At 35.4% G+C, this 22,636-nt stretch overlaps 1 protein-coding gene across 2 annotated transcripts in view; it reads left to right on the top strand.

Annotated features, from left to right (window-relative positions):
* The window catches only part of LOC111425035 (minibrain), a 78,634-nt gene that overhangs the window by 47,212 nt on the left and 8,786 nt on the right, over positions 1-22,636 (top strand). The window lies entirely within an intron of this gene.

The following is a 22,636-nucleotide window of genomic DNA, read 5'->3' as shown; positions in this document are numbered from 1 at the left end:
ACCTAAAAGCAGTGCAACTCAAATCGAAAACAATACAACGCAACCCAATCAAATAAAACTAGCTGAAAGCAACGCAGCCCAACCCAACCCAACCCAAAAATGAGCAGTTCTGAAAATGATACACGTTTGTACAAATGGTTTGAAGAAATGAAACCTGAATTAAAATACATCATGGCTTTCTGATACACGTAGTGAAACAAGAAATTTTTATCTCGTTCAAAAAACTTCCATAAATATAATTGATAGACGACATACAGGGTTTCCCAAAAGTAACGGATAAATTCGTTAAAACAATTAAGAACAGTTTATGGAAAATCGCTGAAACGGGTCTAAAGATTTAAATTTTTTGCAATTGTTTGGTATAGATTTAAAAATTTTTAAACGAGTAATGACGAAATCGATATTTCGTTCAAATAGCAACAACATCCCATTTCTGTTACGGAATATGAAAGACTACTTTTTTCTGAATCTAGTACAATCAATATTAATATAGCTAATATAATAAAATTTTCGAGAAACATTATGTTAAAATTTCATGATTTTCCATTCATTTAAGATAGCAAAATAGCAGTAGCTATGCGTAACCATGGCAACCAACTGTTTCAGATATCAAAAATTAATCATTGTCTTAGGGCCGGTTGTACCACCTCCCGATAAACTATCTAGCGGATAATTACCATGATTACAGTGGTTTTAAGCGCTCTCATTGGCTAAGTGCGTCAATTTATCTATGGGATAAACTTATCGGGAGGTGGTACAACCGGCCCTTATAATAAAATATCTAAAACAACTGGTTGGTTGCCATGGTTACGCATGGTACTGCTATTTTTCTACCTCAAATGAATGGAAAATCATGAAACTTTAAGGCAATTTTTTCCGAAAATTTTCTTATGCAACTAATATTAATTTTGGTTGTACCAAATTCAGAAAAAAATCGTCTTTCATATTCCGTAATAAAAATTTGAAAAAAATGGTGATGACGTCATAACTAGCTTAAAAATGGCGGAAAAAAATTAAAATCTAAAAAATTTTAATCCTGAGTGATTTTTCTATAAACCGTTTTTAATTGTTTTAACAAATTTATCCGTTACTTTCGGGAAGCACTGTATGTTTTTGGTAAGGGGCAATAACATTGACAAAGATAAAAAGTATCACCATGTTTATGTTGTGATCAGGATTGTCTAAGAACTTTTAAAAACTTGATTTCAGGATATTTTAGATTTTATACTGTCAAAAAATTGGTTTTGAATCTACGTTGGGTTTGGGTTGGACTAAGGGTTTTATATATTTGTAGAAGACAACAAGGTCACATTATAAGTCTATATTCCAAAATCTTTCCATGTAAATCACTCGGTTAATGAAAAGTTACCAACGAAATGTAACGATGTCAAAAAGATTTCAAGAAAAACTTTGATTTCATTTATATGAGAACTAAAATGATGATAATAATTTAATTATTAAACTATTGAGAGTGGTTTAAGATAATTTAGGCTGTATATATTAATTAAGCGGAGGCGTTGCATTAAATGTCATGTTAATATCACATAATATTAATTGCAAAACCTAAAGTGCAAGCCATTTCGTTTAAAGTATCGACTAGTTCTATCTAGCTATACCGAGGTTGCTTGCGGCCGAGGCGCTGCATTTTATACCATATTGTACTATATCAACATCATTTAATATTAATTACAACGCATATTAGCTCGACATACGTTGTAACGCCTTGGCTTAACTAATAAATACACTTTGTTAATTAATTATATTATCGTACCCGACGTCATCATTGCAAGTATGCAACCAATATCACAATATAGGTAATGCAATACGCGATTTGCGTATTTGGTTGCATACTTGCAATGATGACGTCGGGTACGATAATTAATTAACACACTGTACTGTAGTTTAATCAAACCGACACCGTGAACCAACTAAATGCAACTTAAAAACAACCCAATTAATTCGAAAACAAAGCAACTCGACAGCAACGCAACCCAATTTGAAAGTAACGCAACCAGTAAGCTACGCAACCCAACCAAAAACAAACCAACCTGAAAGCAACACAACTCAAACTAAAAAGAAGCTAGCCCGAAAATAATCCAACCCAAAAGCAAACTAACCCGAAAATAATACATCCCAAAAGCAACCCAACTCGTAAACAATCCAACCCGAAAACAAGGCAACCTAAAAGCAGTGCAACTCAAATCGAAAACAATACAACGCAACCCAATCAAATAAAACTAGCTGAAAGCAACGCAGCCCAACCCAACCCAAAAATGAGCAGTTCTGAAAATGATACACGTTTGTACGAATGGTTTGAAGAAATGAAACCTGAATTAAAATACATCATGGCTTTCTGATACACGTAGTGAAACAAGAAATTTTTATCTCGTTCAAAAAACTTCCATAAATATAATTGATAGACGACATACAGGGTTTCTCAAAAGTAACGGATAAACTCGTTAAAACAATTAAGAACAGTTTATGGAAAAATCGTTGAAACGGGTCTAAAAATTTAAATTTTTTGCAATTGTTTGGTATAGATTTAAAAATTTTTAAACGAGTAATGACGTCATCGATATTTCGTTCAAATAGCAACAACATCCCATTTCTGTTACGGAATATGAAAGACTACAATCAATATTAATATAGCTAATATAATAAAATTTTCGAGAAATATTATGTTAAAATTTCATAATTTTCCATTCATTTAAGATAGTAAAATAGCAGTAGCTATGCGTAACCATGGCAACCAACTGTTTCAGATATCAAAAATTAATCATTGTCTTAATAAAATATCTAAAACAACTGGTTGCCATGGTTACGCATGGTTACTGTTATTTTTCTACCTCAAATGAATGGAAAATCATGAAACTTTAAGGCAATTTTTTCCGAAAATTTTCTTATGCAACTAATATTAATTTTTGCTGTACCAAATTCAGAAAAAAATCGTCTTTCATATTCCGTAATAAAAATTTGAAAAAAATAGCGATGACGTCATAACTAGCTTAAAAATGGCGGAAAAAAATTAAAATCTAAAAAGTTTTATTCCTGAGTGATTTTTCTATAAACCGTTTTTAATTGTTTTAACAAATTTATCCGTTACTTTCGGGAAGCACTGTATATTTTTGGTAAGGGGCAATAACATTGACAAAGATAAAAAGTATCACCATGTTTATGTTGTGATCAGGATTGTCTAAGAACTTTTAAAAACTTGATTTCAGGATATTTTAGATTTTATACTGTCAAAAAATTGGTTTTGAATCTACGTTGGGTTTAGGTTGGACTAAGGGTTTTATATATTTGTAGAAGACAACAAGGTCACATTATAAGTCCAATTCCAAAATCTTTCCATGTAAATCACTCGGTTAATGAAAAGTTACCAACGAAAAGTAACGATGTCAAAAATAACTAGCTTGTGTCAAAAAGATATCAAAAAGATTACAAGAAAAACTTTGATTTCATTTCTATGAGAACTAAAATGATGATAATAATTTAATTATTAAACGATTGAGAGTGGTTTAAGATAATTTAGGCGTCGCGACGCCGCGCCTATCGGCGTCGTTCTGCGTCCTTTGCGCTCCGGTCCACGACGACGACGTCGAGAAGAGGGATATGCGGACGCCGCGCTTAGCAACAAGAGAGTTTTCTCTTTCTATCATCGACGATACGTCGTTGGTGGGTTGCGTCACCAACGCCCGACCACGATGTTTCTCTCTAAAATCCCGAGATTTTCAGAATATCTCTCCCGCCATATCACACCTACTATCTTAAAAAAAAAATTTATTTTATTATTTTGTTCTAAAAATGTTTTATAAAAAGAATTGTTAACCTCAATTTTGATTTGAGGAGAACTTGGGTTTATTGATATTGAAATTTATGATGAAATGTGTTAAAGAAAAGAGAAGATATTTACATTGACTACTTTAATTGTGTAAGTTTTGGTTTAGTGTCCGGTTAACAGTACCCAAAAACGTCGTCAAAAAGCAGTCGACGCGGTAGTGTCCCGAGTTGCGCTAAAATAAGGCTTCGACGTCCTTGAACTTTGGGCGGCGAGTAGACGCCCGCCAGACGTCTATCGGACTTTACTGCGAATCGGACTTTATAGTCCGAATTTAAAAACAGGTGTTAAATAAAATAATACACCACTAAATTATCAAATAAAATAACCCCCTTTCCTTTATTATTAATAATAATAATAATAATTTTTTTCTTTTTATTTTCAGGTAAGTTTGCTGTTACCAAACAATAATTAATTCACTTCAATTTAATGGGTAAGACCACGTTTTTTTTCGCCGTCGTAATTATAACGGTTTAATTATTAGCCACTGCGACCTTCTTCTTGTACCCTATAATTCTCCGTTACTTACGTCTAGAGGGCGTGTAAAAGTGAATTATTCATAGCACACGATGACTAACACCCGAAAATTTTCCAGCCAGCCCTCGTTTAATATTCGAAAAGTTCAATAAACGAAAGAAGTATTAATTTTTATATGCCCCGATGAATATTTTAGATACCCATCCCTAACACCGCTTTGTGGGTAGAACGAGATGGATGATATTCTATTTATAAAAATCGCTAATAGAAGGAGGCCTCGTAGGCGGAAGGACTGAGGCGCATAAGTTATGAATTTCTATATAAAAACACGCTCTCCTCAAGGATTTCTATAAATAGAATCTGCAATCTCATCCAACGGCGCTGCACTCACCATGCAACCCAACAACGACCGTGTTTCACCGCCAGTGCAACTCTGAATTTTAAACCGACATCAGAAAGAGACAGTGCATAATAATACCATAACTACGCTTTATCCCATTTTTATCTAAAATCAAACACTTTGACATTGAAATTTCAAATTCTAACAAACACCACAGTTTTCTTCTACAATTCTTTGTGTTTTGAATGATTCCGTGACCAGGTGGCTTTCAAGATAAACTCCTCTCGAAACTTTGGACATAATTCGCCAGAGTGCGCAGTTTCGGACTTCCCATAATGTATGGATTAATTCACTAAAAAGTCTTATTATACACCACGAGTCTCGACTTCGATACATATCTCGGTTCGCCGTTCTCGAAATTATGACCGTTCGAGGTCCTTCGTCGTCGTCGTCTCGCTAACGCCCTCTAGCTACTTGAAAATTAACGTCTACCGTCGCGATTTCACACTTTCAAATTTATTAGACGATAATTTAACTATAATACTTTTCGTAAAAGTAAAAAAAATTTTTTTTTTAAACAATTTAACGTCTTATTGGAAGTAATTTTTATTTTATTGGTACTAATTCCGAATCTTACAGCTTATCTTCAGCCGAATGTACGAATATGTGATACAGATTCGGCTGAAGATGAGTTATAGGGTCGAAACTGGTATCGATAAAATTGTATGTTGTTTGACGCCAGTCTTGTGTCGATATGGTATTTAGTGTAACGCCTCGGTCATAAGCGACCTCGACTTAATATAATGACATCGTGTATTTCAGTATGTTAGTGTTAGTGTATTAAGCCGAGGCTGCTTGAGGTCAAGAACAACGTACAGTCATGTTCACAGGAAATGCACACTCAAGGTCAAAGCGCTGTTGTGAGTTCCGACATGCCGCTGGCTCGGCTGGCTAAACGGGCTGAGCCGAACGCCCACGAGCCACGAGCTTCGTGTGCGCTCGGCTCAGCCCGTTTAGCCAGCGGCATGTCGGATCTCACAACAGCGCTTGACCTTGAGTGTGCATTTCCCGTGAACATGACTGTACGGTGTTCTACGCCAGTGTTGTGTTAATATGGTATTGACCACACAGCACCTCGGCCGCAAGCGACCTAGGCTCTGTTTAATGTTTATTATTTGATTTTTACGTTTCCTTGGTTTTATCCGCTAGATAGACTCTCCACAGCATCTTCGTCTTCTTCTTTATCTCCCTCTTAACTTTATCATTCTATCCAAGTAATTCGTTTCTGTCTTGTATTCATTACTTGCACACCACAAACTTTTAGAGCCACTTTCTTCACTGTTGCCTTAAATTTTTCTCATTTTTGATCCAGATCCTCGTCATATGCCGTATTTATAATCAATGCTTCTACCAATTTTTTCATTCTCGCCTTGCTTGCTTGGTGCTTTAGGAGTTAGTCAACATCAGGTTATTGTCCACGCAAAATTCTAACAGCCTTCCGCCCATTAGTCTTTTCCATCTCTTAAAATCAGTGTTGTTAAATACCCGGGTATTTATTTTCAAGGGAAAATTCCCTGGATATATACCCGGAGGTATTTACCCAAGATGGGTATTTAGAGGTATTTATAAAATTTGATTTAAATTGAGTTGATGGCAGTTTTACAAGTACTTCAAGAATGCAGAGTCCATTATCGATACACCAAACTTATTTATTATACATTTACAAAAATGCTACAATGACGGTAAAATTGCATGAAAGTATTGACCGAATACTCATTGGGCGTGGGGTAAGACAAGGCAATATAATGTTGAACCCAAATTGTTCATCACAGTCCTGGAGAGTGCATTTAAACAACTGGATTGGACCCAAAAAGGTATAAACATTGATGGCAATACCTAAGTAATTTGCGCTACGCGGACGATATAGTCCTTATTTCGGATAGTCTTGGAGAGATGAAACTGATGCTGAAGTATGCAACTGAGTCGGGCTAAATATCAACAAAATTTAGGATAAATCTTGTTCCAAGCTCTAACATCAATATTGGTGATAATGAATACTTCTATCTTGAATACTTTCGATGGTATGTCATTAATCCCTGATGCCTTTCCATGTTTTGACGCAGTGATTGCGTTTTGAACCTCACTAATTGATATAGGTTCCATGACGCTATCCTTTTTTTGGTGTGACGGACTGCTGTCTATTTCCAAATCAGTTTCTATGCTTAACAGGTTTGGGAAATAATTTTTCCAAATGTCATTCATTTCACTATCACATATTATTTTTCCTGTTCCATCTCAGCATAGAGCTACGTGCGATTTGTGCCTTTGTCTTAACTGTCTAACAAATTCAATCATTAATTCTTGTTTGATTCTTTTCTAGTCATATTGCACTTCCATCAAATCCAAGTTTCCAAGATCCATGAGATTGTTGATTTCCAATTGAAAATTAAGTAGTTTGTTTAAGATCTTATTATTCTTCTTCTTTTATTCAGGTTGTAACCTGTTTTTTACGCATCATTCATGGTGTTTCATTAGAGCTGGAAATCCAACTTCCTGGTCTCCCGGGATGATCTCTTAGCTAATCTTGCTGTCTTAATCAGCTAGGTTTCTTCCATTCTTTGGAAGTAATCATTAAATTTTTTTATTTTTCCCCTAGCAAATCTCATGAGATCTCCGAATCCACACAATTCTTTTATAATTTTGTTCCTTACTCTACCTCTTCTTGTCTTTTCCACTATTGTTCTTAAAGTACTCATCTCTGTTGGTTCGCATCGCAGCCATATATCTTGGCCATGAGGTTCGTGTATGGAGAGATAATAATCAAACAAGCGAACCAAACAGAAGGATGATACTCGCATGGGCAGCCTACAAAAAACTTAGAGACATCTTCATGAGCGATACTCCTGTATATTTGAAAAGAAAGGTTTTCAATCAATGCGTGCTTCCTTTGGTTATGACATACGCTTCCGCAACTTTAACATTAACGGTGGCCATTACCAGGAGGCTCAAAGTAACGCAAAGAAAGATGGAGAGGTCGATGCTGGGTGTAACCCTGAGGGACCACATACGAAATGAAGACTTACGAAAAACTGGCGTAAATGATGCGGTCAACATTGGGCGGATCATCGTCGCAAGAATGAAGAATGAGCAGTGGTTACCTGATTATAATACGTCTTCGATCGTTGACAATTCCTCGTCTTCAACGCTCATTTCATCATGTTCCTCTACATTTTTGTCGGAATCTGTTATATTTTTACTTGTATCACTTTTATATGTACTGTTTGGGTATTTACCCTAAGCCGGGGTAAATACCCAGATAAATACCCATTTTATAAATACCTACCCGCCGGGTATTTACCCAGCGCCCATCACTGCTTAAAATCCCTTCCCACCCTTGCGTTAAAGTCAACTGCAAGGTATTCCAAAATTTTTCGTTATTGTTACTTCAACAATAAGTGAACTCAAATTCAACCCGCACCAATCTTTCTGATATGGCAGTTTAGTTCCGACCTTTCTTGCCTCACCCCAAACTTTCCCTATACTTCATTGTTAATTAACGTGCTTCCTAAGCTTACACATTCCTATCCCTATCTTTTGTGTCAGTCAGTCTGTAACACAGACCCCTTTCCGATTAATGTTGGGTGTGTTAGGAAGTGTTTCAGAACCTTTGAACAGTACCACATTTTCTGGAATATTTCATTCCGATAGCAACTTTTTTACATTTTCACTTCTTTTCTGGTTTTGGTTTCAATGTGGGGAGCAGCAAAGCATCTTCAGTGTCCCACTCAATATTTCTTTCCAAAAGTACAACAGTATATTCAGACAAAACATTACTTTTTGTCCAGCACATTGCAATTTATATTAGTCCAGTAGAGTTATATGTGTAAAAGTAAGTGTGCCAAAAATGAGAGTATTTTTTTGTAAGAGTGTGTCCAAAACAAACAAAATTTATTTGGAGTCGTTGAAGACAACTCGCGTAACTTAACAATTACGAGTCACAAAATCTCTGGAATATTCTATTTTACAGTCGATGTGAGCTCGTCATAACAGGGTATATAACGAAAACAGGAAAACGAAACAAACAGAATCGCAAATTTTCCTTGAAAAATAACGTCGCGATATCTTTATTTCCCCACATAACTTTCAAACCCCTTTTTTCTAACAAATTAATAATAATAAAGTAAAAATAAATAATTATAACTATTAAGAGTAATCAATTACGTGATTGTATCGCAATGTCGAATTTATTATAATCTCGGTCGAAGGAAAAACGATTTGTGATATTATTCGTGGTTTCGTGTCGAAACCACTCTCTTTATAAATTTAGGGTAATATTTCGGGATAAATTTTAGGGTAATAAACCGTCCTACTAAAACTGCCTAAAATTATAAAGGTTTATAATATAAATTGATTCTTTAGATTTATACAAAATCTAACGTTTATTTTAACTCGAAATAAAATTAAAAAAGAACTTTGAAGTAAACACCTTTTATAAATGTGGTGAGGGAAAATGGTGTTAGAAACCGGCTGTTTCCCGAAGGGATTTTGAGAAAGATTGACGGGAACATTCCCGGAAACCTGGTTCCGTTTAATCCCCCCTCGAAAACTCGAAAACGCTGTTTCTTTAAATCGCGGGATCGTCGTCGTCTGCTAACTTTTGCACCAGCCACAACAAAAAAAAATTTATAAAAAAGATCCAAAAGATTTGGAGCGGACCAGGTAGAATGTTCGAAGAAATAAGGATTTTTCGAAGAAATTGTTATTATAATTTAGAGGAATTTTACTCCAAACAATCGAGTTAAATTTTGCTAAAAAATATTTAAATAGAATAAAACGAACTGGACGTTTCCTGGTAAAGCAACTAATGTGGGATGATCGGTTCAAAGGTCAGCGTAAATTTAGATGTTAAATTTCGCCCACGCAATTAACACCCACGTTGTCATCCAAGAGCGGAAGATATCCGGATTATATTTTAAATTATTTTTTAAAAACTATTTCTTCAATTTATTTCTAACAATAAGTAAAAGAAAAGAATAAAATTTAAAGAGTTTGGAATCATAAGACTTTTTTTTCAGTGAATTATTCCATAATATATATTAGGGTTGTGAAAAGCGAGCGAATTATGTCTAAAGTTTTGTCGGATACTTTATTGAAACCGGAAGGCATTCTTTAGTGCGTTACGAAAGAGAGTCTCGGGTTGCCCCCTCGCCGTCGAGACTACGACGCCACTGCTGTCGTCGTCGACATCGTCGTGCATGTGTTAGGAAGCGTGCCAAAACTTGAGAAAACCCCCTCGAATTCATTACGACGCTTTTCGACTACTGTTATTGTTACGATTACGGTTATTACTGTTTCTGTTATATCACGTTTTGTGATTTTCCTACGGATGCCGACCACAATGGACTCGAAACTGTGTAAAAATTGATTTATACAATCGGACAGTGGTCAGTTTTAACGGAAACTGGGGGATTTTATAAAGTTCCTTGAAAGACGGAAAAAGAATTACGATAAACGCGTTCGCGCATGAATTTTTATGTTAATGTCTTCATTCTTTTCTTTTTTTTGAAACCGAGTACTTTACGGCCTTTTTTGGCAACCTTCTCTCGTTTTTCGACAAAATTTAAAATCCCATTTAAACACGTACTTTATTTCCGAAAACTATTACTTAAAATTTAATTTATATAACACGCGAATTATTTCAAAAATCGCTTATTTTCGCGAAATTTAGCCCTTAATTCCTGTTCCACGATTTGAAACTGGGGGAACTATAAGGGAGGACCACTCGAGTTGATGAACATTTTAGGAAGGGCTCTTAAAACTTTCCCTAGTGGTGATTGTGACGACCGCTCGTTGCCTAATTGGTGTCGAAACGATCCTACGGGTGTTAAAAAAACCGAAATCATTTTAAATTAAGATACCGTTATTGTTAATAAAAAAAATAAATAAATAAAAAGAGGAGGAACGAAAAAAGGGTTTGGTAGGTCGAAATGAGAATGTAGTAATTAATCGTTGGGTTGGTAGAGGTGGCCGAGTGGGGAATTGGGGGGCTTGGGACGAGGGCGTTAATGATGAATGGCGAAATTGCAGGTAAAATAACGGTCCGACGCCTTTCAGTGTAAACAAAATTATTTATTACGCCCGTCACTTGGGGGACTGTACCGTAATTATCAGTCCATTTTTCAATATACGTGTTGGGTCGAAACGATTTTTAATTGATTTTAAGTTCGGGGGCAGTCATGAACTTGTTTTCAAATATTTTCAGATGTAAAGAAAATAAATTCACAACTCTCTAATACCATAAAAATAATCTTTCAGTTTTCTGAAACAATCCAGGTTTTCGTAATTGTTCTATTTAAACAATGCGCAAAAATGTAATTTGTATTCACCTCAAAATTGACGGGATAAAAAGTTAGGTTATGTTGTGACTTTATGCTTCACTGATGATTTTATAAGAAAAATCTTTTCATAGCACTTAAAACTAAACTTAAATCAATAATTTGAGTGGCGAAAAACGTATTTTGATGCGTTTCTCGGTGTAACTAATGTTTTTCTTGTAAAATTTAACAATAAAAAAAACTTACCGGATAGGGTTAAATGTCAAAAATATTACTTACTTAGTATGAGCGGTTGACGCTAGATGGGGCCATTTTCCCACAAAAAAAAACCTTATAAATTATGAAATTAATTAATAATTAAGTAATTTAAAATTATTAAAAATCACTTACTCTTTATTTGTGTTATAAATTACTTAAATTTATAAAAATCCTCAAAAATTTTAAATTGACAATTACGAAAAAAGTTAGGTTATGTTTGGTAATAAAAACTTCCTGATTAATTTGAGGGCAAAAATTTGCTTCGATGGAGCTAATATCACTTTAAATTATTAGTTGGTGTTGAAAGACGTGTTTTGATACGTTTCTCGGTGTAACTAATGTTTTTTCTTGCAAAATTTAACAATAAAAGAAACTTACCGGATAGTTATAAATGTCAAAAATATTACTTAGTATGAGTGGTTAACGCTAGATGGGGCCATTTTCCCACAAAAAAAATCTTATAAATTATGAAATTAATTAATAATTAAGTAATTTAAAATTATTAAAAGTCACTTACTCTTTATTTGTGTTATAAATTACTTAAATTTATAAAAATCCTCAAAAATTTTAAATTGACAATTACGAAAAAAGTTAGGTTATGTTTGGTAATAAAAACTTCCTGATTAATTTGAGGGCAACAATTTGCTTCGATGGAGCTAATATCACTTTAAATTATTAGTTTTGGTGTTGAAAGACGTGTTTTGATACGTTTCTCGGTATAATTAAACTTTTTTCTTGCAAAATTTAACAATTTAGAAAAGAAACTCATTGGGGTGTTTTAAATGTCAAAGATATTACTTAGTGGTTAACGCTAGATGGAGCAATTTTCCTAGAAAAATAAATTATTGAATTAATTAATGATTAAGTAATTTAAAATTAATTGAATAGACTTACTCTTTGTTTGTTTTATAAATTACTCCAATTATCAAAAATCCCCAAAAATTTGATATTAAGGTATAAAAAGTTATATTTTAGCCTTGAAAAAACTTTACCGATTCATTTGAAGAGAAAAAATTACTTCTTGGGGGTTAACATCACTATAAATTGTGTTAAAAAACGTATTTTGATACATTTTTCGGTTTAATTAATCTTGTTTCTCGTAAAATTAAACAATTTAAGAATTATAAGTGTCAAAAATACTGTTTAGTATAAGTGGTTGACACTAGATGGGGCAAGTTTATAAACAGAATTTTTTAAATATAAATAAATATAATTAGTTGTGTTAAAAATGCAAATAAAAAAAAACCCTTTTTTTGTACAATTTCATAATAATAGAAAGAAATTTAATTTATTTAATATCAATAATATTACTTAATACGGTTAGTTAATAATAGATGGGGTGACTAATTTTTTTAAAGTTTTTCATTAATAAATAATGGAAAATTAATTATATTTCTTATTTAGATATATTATAAAACAATTTTTAATGTATTCCCATTAATCTTGTTACAATCTAATAATTAACGGTTGTTTCTATATTTGAATGGACAGGGAGTCTTTCTATACAAGTTTCTTGATGCCGCCGTCGCGACGGCTCCATGACAAATTAGCTCTTTACGGCGTCCCGTGGAGGAGCAACACGTTGCCTTACTGCCATCTCCCTTCTACCCCTTAACCGACTTGCTAGAACTTGACTGTAGCCTCTTCCGGTAATGTACCCTGACAATTGATGATCAATTACGCCGGTATCAACAAGTGACTAGAAACCGCAAGAAATCCCAACATCTTCGAATGTTGTTTCATTTCTTATTTTTTTGCGGTTAAGTTACTCAGTTTAAATAATAAAGATCAGGTGATTGTAGCAAACTATTTTAAACCTATTGTAACCATTGTGACACCCAAATTGGTTAATTCCTTTCTTTGGGACAAGATATAATGTGTACATAGACAATTTATATCAATTTTGTGCGAATTATTTTTTCGTTTTATGAATGGGGTGATGTTCAAGCGGGTCAAGCCGTTCATAAAGCCATTTTGTACCCTCAGACGACAACGACAACGTCGACTACGACGTCCTAATTACCACACCATCACCCTACCTCCCGTTTTTCGTGGAAGGACACCGGGAAAATATTTCCAACTGAAAGCGGGCCGTCCCATTACGAACAGTCTTTTCCACTTACCGCCACCGCATTATTTTCCCATTGATCCGAATATTTCGACCCCAACGTACAACGACACGCCAACGAAGCGAATTTTAAAATTCCGCGACCTACTTGTTTGTTTATAATAAAATTAAATACTATTAAGTGAATTAATTCTTCTTCTACTTTCGACTAGGGATGTAGCCCTGTTTGTCAAGCTTTATCTTGGGATTTTACTCTGTAGACGAGGGGAACCAGCTCTGTGTCCATCTCTTGGGTTGGGTTGGGAGTTTTTCAGCGTCGTCGACATAGAAAACTATGTTGAAAACACTTTTTTATGAATTAATTAATTAAAAATAATAAATAAATAAAATTGTTTGGTGGAGTGATAACGTGTCGCTTCGTTGGGTCTTAATCTATCAAAGAAAAGAGGATGAATTAAAAAAGTTTTGAGTTTGTCCAAGAGTAACATCATTCGATTCGGTTCGGGTCACGCAAACCTTTGACATTCCGAAGAGCACCAACGAAATGGATGCTGAACGTCCAGACGTGTGCCACTGTTTCCTCCAGCCACTTCCGGATCGATATCTACAACGCCCCCAACATTCATACCCCTCTCCACCCCTTTTGCAATTCACACATTAGAAAATAAATTGAGTTATACGAATATAGTAGGGATTGATTTCAAAATTAATACATTTTCAATCGATAAATAGATCACGTCCAAATATAACCGGACGTCCCCTAAATGCATACATAGTAGTATTCTCGTAGTAGTACTATCGGACAGTCAATTAAGGGGTTTGCGGGGATGGAGAGTAACTGTGACCCTGTCTATATGGGACAGTAGCGTCGTTCGACCCCCATTAAAAATGCAGCGCGAAGTTCAACCGGGGTTGAAACAATGGGACGTGTACGCGACTAAATACTTAAAACTCTTTCTGTCGGAATATCGACAGGTTTACGCCAATCACACCAACCTAGAATCACAACTACCCAACCACAATTTTTTCATTTCGTTTTTTTTTAAACGTTATAGGCGATAACTGACCCTGGCTGGGGTTGGATTGGCGAAGAAGTTTAATTTTTTTTGTTGTCATTTTACAACCACTTGATGTGAACAGTTACGATCGTTGGTTTTACGAGGGCTGGAAAACATTTAAAATTTTACTCAACCCAAAAACGTGATACTTTTCGTTATCTTGCGTTATCCATGAATACAGAGAGTTTCAGTCACACAAACTTTAAGTAAATATACAAATAAGTTTTTCGATTTTCAATTAGATTTTTTAGAATCATTCTCTTTTTATAATCGGACCTTTAGAAAACATGTGGGGTCGTTTTTAAAATATATCCTCTTCCTTAATGCGAAATCGATGGTGCATTGCATGCAGGATAATTGATAAACTTTTAATACACTGACGACTAGCCTTATATTTTGTTTGTATTCTACAAATAAAATGATTTTTGTTGTGGCACCGATTTTAGAGTTATTGTTGTATTTTTTTGCTGATGATACAAGACTTTTCGTTCAACAAAAATATACCACAAACTAAGGCTGAATAACAATTAAAACTAATTAATAAGCATTTATTGTTTTTGATAATTACAATTTTCCCCTTAATACATCCTAATATAATATATGTCATTAGTATATTATTTTCACCCTCTTCCTCCATTTCCATACCCTCGGCTCCCCGGCCCAATCCTCCCCTCATCCATCCCTTTGTCTCCTCACCCCCCTCTCCTAAGATCTGCCCTCGGTCCAACTCCTCCTCCCTCAACTCACTGCACCCATTCAACATATGTTCCAACGTTTCCCATTCCTCCCTGCATAGCCTACACCACCTCTCCTCATCGGCCATCCAGTATCTGTTAGCTCTCTCCTCGTTTCCACAACGGAACCTAGCCACCAACTTCTTCCCTTCCTCATCTCCTTCCAATAACAAGTATCTAGGCAGCCCCTCCGTAATTATGTCCCTGTACCTTTCGTTATACCTCCCCTCTTTTATTTGTGTCCTTCTTTCCTGTCTCTGCACATCTCGGTCTCTATCTCTCAACTCCCTCCACATCTCCCTACCCACCCTTCGTCTACTATTTATCTCAGTTACCGAGTAGCCCGCTCGTCTATAATAGTTGTCTCTGTCTCCTTTCCCATATTTGATCTTTCCCTCTCTAATTTCCCTCCAACACTCCCCCAAGATCCCGCAGTTTGGCCTCCCTTTTATTCTTTCTTCATATTTCACTGCTCTCCTGCCCCCCTCCACTCTGACTTTATCCACCTTTACCTCTTCCCTCACTATATACCCCGGTGTTTCTCTCGCCACCCCAAGCACCCATCTCCAGTATCTAGCTTGCACGTCCTCCAGCATTGCCTGCTCTCTCCATCCCCATACCTCTGCTCCATACATCATCACACTGCTTACCAGACCTTCAAACATAATCTTCCTCACTGCCACATTCCTTACAAAGACTCTCTTCTCTACTTGTCCCATCACCTTATTCGCCTTTTTTGCCATAGCTATCACATGCGACCCCTCCCTGTTGTCCTCCCTGAACACATACCCCAAGTAAGTATACACCCTAACCTCCTCGATCTCTTTTCCCTCCCATCTCCAGTTTTCTGTTCTTTTTCTCCCCCCCTTACAAAACCTCATCATCCTTGTCTTCCCCACATTTACTTCCAGCCCCTTCCCCCTAAAATATCTTTCCAATGTCTTTATCATATCTTTCATCTCCGCCGCTTCTCTCGCCATGACCACGATGTCATCCGCGTATGCTAACATATGCACCTTTCTGCCTCCCACCACCAACCCTCCCATTTGCCCCTTCCCCAATCTATCCTCCAGGTCCGTCGTATACAGTGCAAACAGACTTGGGCTCAGCGGACATCCCTGCCTCAGTCCCTTCGTCGTCCAAAACACGTCATAAAACTAGACATAAAACTAAAAACATTCGGCTCTGGTTAATGAGTTTAATGATTGTGAAAGAACTTTAAACACTCTGAGTTGTGATAACACAATTTCTCTGATTTGGTCAGGTCACTCTGGTGTTGCTGGCAATGAAGCCGCAGATGAGCTAGCACTAGAGGGCAGTGCTAAAGTGTTTGTGGGGCAAGAGCCAGCAGTTGGTATATCATTTCTTCAGAAATGAGACATGCTAAGTTATTTATTAACATCGCCACTATCAAACCCGGTAACATTTTAGGATTTGCTCGTAGCAGCATTATAGTTCTTATGGGTTTCTTTACTATGCACTGCCGATTAAAACACACCTCAACTTGTTGGGCCTAGCCGATCATGTTGAATGCCGACTAAGTACGGAGGACGAGGAGAAGATTGAGCATGTTTTATATCACTGCGTTAATCGTATCAGATTCTTCTTTGAGCCGCAGTTTATCTCCCCAAAGGATTTGAATGATTTTTCACCGAGCAAGGCAATAATGTTCGTTTAGGGCTTTGGACTGCACGGTGAAATTTGACAATGTTATATAATTTGTGTTAATGTAGTAATTCCTTAAGGAAGAATTTATACATTTTAGAGGTATTTCTAAATTTTTATATTTAACAAACTTTTTGAACGTTTTATTCATTTCAAAAATAGACATTTCTACGATTTTTCTGTTATCATGTCGAAACCAACTTTTTTCCTCTTGTATGTGAAACATAGGCGTCGCTTCCGCGGCGTCGTTTCCATTCAGAGAGAGGCGTCGCGACGATAGTTCCCCCCCATGTGAATGAAGTAGCCGGGGGCCTAGTCGTACGGCTATTTATAGTCGGGGGCCGACTCCGATAAACCGGTTTTGTGCGAGAGAAGCCCCCCACATTCTGTGTTCACCATCATCCCCGTCTCACAACCTGTTGTCCCCCTCTTCGTCCACCAGCAATAAATAGTAAAACAATTTTGTTGCAAAAAAGATGTTTAAAATTAACCACAAAATCGGGTTTGATTTTGATTTATTTTTTTATTATTATTTACGTCCTTTTCCCGTTCAATTTTATCTGTCTTGTTATTGTTGCCGGGCGAAATTCCCGGTAACACAGCCGTTAATGTAAATTTATTGCACGTGGAATAGCGGCGACCCTCGCAGTCGCATTAAATAAAACAAAACTTTGGCCCGAGCCCCCTCACTTATAATTCTCGTTGTCGTATTAGTAATGCGGGGGACTCCGCCCAATAATTTATGTTTTTTAGAAATTTTTTTATTTAATTTTGAACGTCGCGAGATGGAGATGCTGCGTATTGTGGTTTTATCCTATTTTAAGTGCACCACCATTAATAATGATTTCGTTTTTGCAACCATAACTTTGCGCGGATTCACAAATCGTATAATTTATTGTCGCCCCCCTTCTACTTAGTTACTTCATTCTTTTTTCGTGTTTCTTGTACGGTTGGTCGCAACGTTACGTGCTACACTCGAATAAAGAAACGATTAATTGGAATTTCAATAAAATTAGTTTCGTTTTTTTTTGAGTTATGGAGTCATTTTTGGGGAAATCACGTTCCTCGCGTATATCTTTGGGAAAAAATGAAAAAGAATTTTTGCATATTATGCAACCGTCGGGGTATTTTTATGAAACCGTAGAACGACAACGACGACGACAGACGGACGTGTATACGGATGGAGAAGTCTCGGGGCTCAACCCCGGATTTAGTCGCTAATCCAGCGCCGACAATGGCCCCGGCAATAACGGCCGACTAACCTCATCCAAACTGTGCGGAAAAATTAAATCCCCGACCCAAATGGAGTGAGCAAACGCGAATGTACTAACAATAAACGTCTCATTTCCTTTATTCAAATTATTACTTTGAAATACATATTTACATTACCAAAAAATACTAATTTTAAAGATTGGATCGTGATTAAAGTAAAAGTACGTCCAAAAGAAGAATAAGAGGTCGGTTATCTGAACGTATTTAGAGATTGTATCGGTCGCGAAATGAAATCGCCGATAAGTCCGAGATTTAGTGTCCGTTCTGTGCATAACTTAACCCGAATTTAGGATGGGGGAGTTACCGCCATCCTCGCCGTCGCCGTCAGCATCACCGCCCCGTACTTGGTAAACAACTTCTTGTTTATTTGCGTTTATTTTGTACCCGTGGACAAAATATGCAAAAAGATGGGTAATACATTTCATTCCAGAGACAAATTTCACCCTCACCATTCTTTTTCTAAACCAGTAGTTCTCAAAGCTTTCAAATCACTACAAATTCTCTCAAACAGTATTCTCTTTAGAAATCGGTTTATTACCAAAGATACAAGAAGAAATTGAAATTTAAGATTTGTAATTTTTTCCTTCTACACGCTCTATTAAAGGTCAATTTGGGTGAATCAAATAATCTAAAAATTCTCTCGTTCAGGCAGATATTTGCATCAGTTCTAGGTCTAGTGTTAATTTTAGTTCAATAAAAATATGCAACATAGTAATATCTTATGGTAACTCACTATCCCGTCAAATCTGTCGGCATTGATAGCACGATATCAGTGCTTATGGTGTCTTCCGCTCCAAAGATTGCCAATCCAGCTACTCGTTGAATTCGTGAAAGTTTATTAATAACTGAAGTCTGTCGGGCTTTCCTATGCCAGGATGCCGCTCCGTATGTGATCACAGCCTTAACCACAGTCACATAGCTCAAGACAGTCTTTCAGGGATAAGACCCCAATTTTTTCCACAAATCAAATATCTATTCCATGAAAAGGTTTTGTAAAGAATTACTCCTAGATATTTGATAGGCACCTTAATTACTGCATACTCCATATTCAATTCGAATGGATCAAATTATTTGGAATAAATCATAATAAACATAACCTAAAAAAAAAAAAATGTGATTAAACTAATTTCAAACTAAAATTTGAACTTAATTCAAGTTTCTTTGTTAATTTTTGCTACTTACTAATGAATCTTCAAATAAAAATTCTTTTAATTTATGATTTTTGGGTGAAAAACGTTTTGTTGAAGATAATTTTACGTTTGACAATGACGTTTGTTAATCTGTTATTAAATTTAGTTACTAGATGTCACTGTTTCCTTTAACCATATGAAGGTAATTTGAATTTTTGAAATAATTATTAATTATTAAGTATAAAAGTACTCTTACACACATCAACAATTAATTAAAGAATAAATAAAGTTTAAATAAATGAGTAAACAAAAATTATTAAACTTGCCTGACATTTAGTAACATAACCTCAATTTTTTTTAGTGCTTAGTAAATGTCATTAAAGATTTTTTTAAATCGTAGAAATTATCAAATAAAAAAAATGAAATGAAATTGAATTTAAAACGATGAGGGTTTGTTAAATTTAAATTGCCAGCCGCTATCGCTCGTATAGAAAGGATAATTCCCTCTCGACACAAACGCCCTCGTGCAGTTTTAATTCAGTTAACACTAGTTTTCTTCACTAATCGGTTTAAAAGCGGTGGAACAAGTTGGAGTCGCGCTCGCGCTGGTTCTGCAGATCATCTCCTACCGCAAATCAAGTCACCCCTTGTTCGATAAAACCGCAAATTTCCTTCCGGTACCAAGATATGAATCGTCATTTGACACAAGTATAAGAGACGAAAATGGGGGGGATCAATCGTGAGGGACATCCGGGAAACTTTTTTAATATTTCTCGTCACGCTGAACATCGTCGACGACCAACGCCGCCGCCATCTGTTCGCCAGTTCTTTCTGGTGTTTCGTTATTTGGGTGTTGCACTCGAAAACCCCAAAGCCGGTACCCTTTGGATTTTTTTTAGAATTTTTTTCAATTTTCTTGAGGGTTTTCTACGATTTTTCTACTATTTATTAACGCCCACCCTCCCATAAATAACGTGCGAGCAAATCTCGTTGACGTCGTCGCGACGCCGCGATTACGCGCGATGCAATTTCCCGCCTCGACGCTTGAAATTGGGAAAGTTTCGCTTCCTACGCTTTCCCCCTTCATCATCATTTCGCCACCTATTACAATAGGATTAAGATCTTTCCTTAAAAAAAAGAAAAAAATGTATTAAAATATATTATAACAAATTATAGGTTATCTTACAATTTTTTTTTGAAATTAATTTTTGAGTTTTAGTTTATGCCGTAGACCGTAAAATCGGCGCGCGCTCGCAAATTTCAACATTCGCGAAATTAAAACATCCCCCAAAAGCGGAGGGTGACGACGGAAAAGAGAAAGATGGATGAACGTAATAAGTCGGGGGGTGGTTGGCGAGGGGGCAAAGAGGTGAACCCTCAAATCGCCGCCTACCCTCTCCCCCCCATACCCTCTCTCTCTACGGATGCAATGCGTCCGCACTAATTATTTATGTAATTTATAGCGTCACGTTATGGCGCGTTCTTGTCCCAGAATTTAAACCGTTTTCAACCCCTTTATTTCCAGATATTAAAATTTCATCGTTTTTTATTTTCTCTAGTTTCAAATTGTTATAAATAATTATTTTTCAATAGTATTGTCGTGGTCTGGAGGATCACTAACGAAGCATAATCTTTTTTATGTTCGGGGGTTGACACGATAAATAGGGTTGCGTCGCGACGTCTCTTAACGACGCCGGTAATTTCGGTCTACCCGATAATTTACAATCTGTTTTGTTTGTCTCTCTTCTAGCTTGACATTTCTGATTTGTTACAATGTTCTTTTCTACTTTTCGTTATCTCTCTTCCAACCACGTTTTTTTTAACTCTCTTCCATTTCATTATTCACAAAGGTAAAAGAAACTCGATAGTTTTGAACGCGTCAAGTTGGAAATGTCTCTTTTTATTCTTTATGTCACATGTCAAGTTATCAATATCTTTTTTTAATTAGAAATGTTATTTTTAAAATTTGAGCGTCATATGTTTATTGGAAATGTCATTTTCAAAAGAGAAATGTCATTTTTATAGTTTTATTGTGGTGTGTCAAGTAAGTAATGTCAAATGTCAGGTTGAAAATGTCATTTTCAAAGTAGATCTGTCATTTTTATAGTTTAATTGTCGTCTGTCAAGTAAGAAATGTCATATATCAAATGTATAAATGTCATTTTTTAATTACAAATATCACTTTTATGGTTTGAGTGTCATATGTCAAGTTGGAAATGTCATTTTTGTGGTTTAATTGTCGTGTGTCAAATAAGAAGTCATATTTCAAGCTATAAATGTTACTTCTAAGGTTTAAACGTCTAATGTTAAGTAGGAATTGTCACCTTTTATTCTTAAGATGTCTCTTGTTAAGTTAGAAACGTGAGTTTGAAATTAGAAATGTCACTTTTATGGTTTGAGTGTCACATGTCAAGTTGATATGTCATTTTTAAAGTAGATACGCCATTTTCATAGTTTAATTGTCACATGCCAAGTTAGAAATGTCATTTTTAATTAGAAATATCATGAAAATGTCATTTTTATAGCTTAATTGTCTTGTGTTAAGTAAGAAATGTTATATGTCATTCTCTAAATGTAATTTCTAAGGTTTAAATGTCTAATGTCAAGTTGGAAATGGCTCTTTTTATTCTTAGTGTCACATGTAATTTTTAAATCAAAAGCGTCAGATTTATAGTTCGAACGACATATTTATGTCAGCTTGGAGCTGTCATTTTCATAGTAAAAATATCATTTTTATAGCTTAGATGTCATGTGTTTAGTTAGAAATGTCATATATCAAGCTATAATTGTCATTTCTAAAGTTTAAGTGTTTAAAGTCATGTTGAAAATGTCTCTTTTTATTCTTAAAGTATCTCATGTTAAGTTACAAATGTCACTTTTAAATGAGAAACGTCACTTTTATAATTTGAATGTCATGTCAAGTTGGAACTGTCATTTTCATGGTAGAAATCTTATTTCTATGGCTTAGATGTCATGTGTTTAGATAAAAATGTTCTATGTCAAGCTATAAACATCGTTTCTAAAGTTGTAAATGTTTAAAGTCAAGTTGGAAATGTCTCTTTTTCTTTTTAATGTGTCTCATGTCAAGTTACAAATGTCATTTTTAAATTAAAAATGTCATTTTCAAAAAAGAAATGTCATTTTTATAGTTTAAATGTCACGTATCAAGTTACAAATGTCATTTTGAAATAAGAAACTTGTATCACATATCAAATTGGAAATGTCACTGTCAAAGTAGAAATGTCATTATTATAGCTTAAATGTCGCGTATCAAGTTACTAATATCATTTTTAAATAAGAAACTTTATGGTTGAGTGTCACATGTCAAATTGGAAATGTCATTGTGAAAGTAGAAATGTCGTTTTTATAGTTTCAATGTCGCGTATCAAGTTAAAAACGTCATGTGTCAAACTATAAATGTAACTTCTAACGTTTAAACGGCGTATGTGAAGTTAGAAATG

The sequence above is a fragment of the Onthophagus taurus genome, chromosome 11, assembly GCF_036711975.1.
Source record: "Onthophagus taurus isolate NC chromosome 11, IU_Otau_3.0, whole genome shotgun sequence".
Lineage (NCBI taxonomy): Eukaryota > Metazoa > Arthropoda > Insecta > Coleoptera > Scarabaeidae > Onthophagus > Onthophagus taurus.
Note: the sequence above shows the minus strand (reverse complement) of the source record. Positions and strands in the feature narration are given on the sequence as shown.